This window comes from Oryctolagus cuniculus, chromosome 11, assembly GCF_051225735.1.
Source record: "Oryctolagus cuniculus isolate XC-2025 breed Fujian yellow rabbit chromosome 11, ASM5122573v1, whole genome shotgun sequence".
NCBI lineage: Eukaryota > Metazoa > Chordata > Mammalia > Lagomorpha > Leporidae > Oryctolagus > Oryctolagus cuniculus.
The window spans coordinates 104,545,215-104,546,721 of record NC_142877.1 but is presented as its reverse complement, the minus strand read 5'-3'; the positions used below and the strand labels follow the sequence as shown (position 1 = coordinate 104,546,721).

The 1,507-nt window shown below is 52.4% G+C and overlaps 1 pseudogene; it reads right to left on the bottom strand.

Moving 5' to 3' along the window:
- Window positions 1-634: 634 nt before the first annotated feature.
- On the bottom strand, window positions 635-1,114 carry LOC100340312 (anaphase-promoting complex subunit 15 pseudogene; annotated as a pseudogene).
- Between the last annotated feature and the right edge of the window lie 393 nt (window positions 1,115-1,507).

The window sequence follows — 1,507 nt, the reverse complement described above, 5'->3', positions numbered from 1 at the left end:
AAATAAGAAAGTTGGGGCCAGCACTGTGGCGTAGCGGGTAAAGCCACCACCTGCACTGCCAGCATCCCATATGGGTGCTGGTTCGAGTTCCGGCTGCTCCACTTCCAATCCAGCTCTCTGCTATGGCCTGGGAAAGCAGCAGAAGATGGCCCAAGTCCTTGGGCCCGTGCACCCACATGGGAAGACCAGAAAGAAGTTCTTGGCTCCTGGCTTCGGATTGGCACAGCTCTGGCCATTGCAGCCATCTGGGGGGTGGACCAGTGGTTGGAAGACCTCTGTCTCTCTGCCTCTGCCTCTCTGTAACTCTGCCTTTCAAATAAAATAAATAAATCTTAAAAAAAATAAGCAAGCATTTCAGTAACTGTGGAGTATGAAAAAATTCACACAGTTTTTATAGTAAGCCTCCATGAGATGTATTTTTTTATTATTATTAAAGAGGGTTAGATAGAGACCAGACCCAGTAGCCAAAGGGTAAAGTACTGGCCAAGAAGGTAGGGTAGGCTCAGGCCCTGGGGACTTAAGAGCAGACTCATGGCCTGGGAGAGCCAAGGAGACCAGGTCCGGGCAGCAGCTGAGGAAGTGCCCAAGGATGAGCTATCAGGCACTGGGGCCATCACCTGGTTCTGCAGGCTGGGGCTTGGGGGTGCAAGGTAGGTTGGGTTGGCCTGGAATCTCCCTGAGGCCACCCTGCCTTGTCTCCCTAGATCATCCACTGGTCCTGATCCTGTTCGTTGCCGTCCATGTCCACCTCATTGACCTCTCCATCATCAGGTGACGCGTTGTAGTCATTCATCTCGTCCACATCCTGCATGTCCTCGTCATCCTCTGAGTCCTCTTCACTGTCCTTATCGTCTTCATCATCTCCTTCTTCCTCATCATCACAGTGCTCTGAGGCTGGCTTGCCGATAGGTACCAGATTGTTGCCTTTCTCTGCGACGCTTTGGAGCCACGCCTGATGCTGCTGTTCCTGCTGCTGCAGCTCTGTCTCCTCCACACAGGGTCGATCCAGATTAAACCACAGTGTCCCAGTCACACGAGGGAAGAGGGAAGGGAACAAGGTGGACATGGCTCCTAGATGCGTCGGGAAGCGGCAGCTGGCGGCGACCTGGAAGTGCTTCACTCAGCCTGAGCGGAAGGACCTGCCAGAATCCGGGACCCACAAAATGCATGCATTCTTCCATGAGATGTAATTTTTAAAATTTTTAAATTTTTGTTCATTTGAAAGGCAGAGTTACAGAAAGAGAGACAGAGAGAGGGAGAGATAGAGAGATGTTCTATCTGCTGGTTCACTCCCCAAATGGCTGCAATGGCCAGGACTGGGTCAGGTCGAAGCTAGGAGCCAGGAGCTGGGAGCTTTGTCCTGGTCTCCCACATAGGTGCAGGGGACCAAGCACTTGGGGCATCTTCAGCTGCTTTCCCAGGAACATTAGCAGTGAACTGGATGTGAGGTGGAGCAACTGGGACTCGAACCAGCACCCATATGGGATGCCGTTGCAGGCAGTGGCTT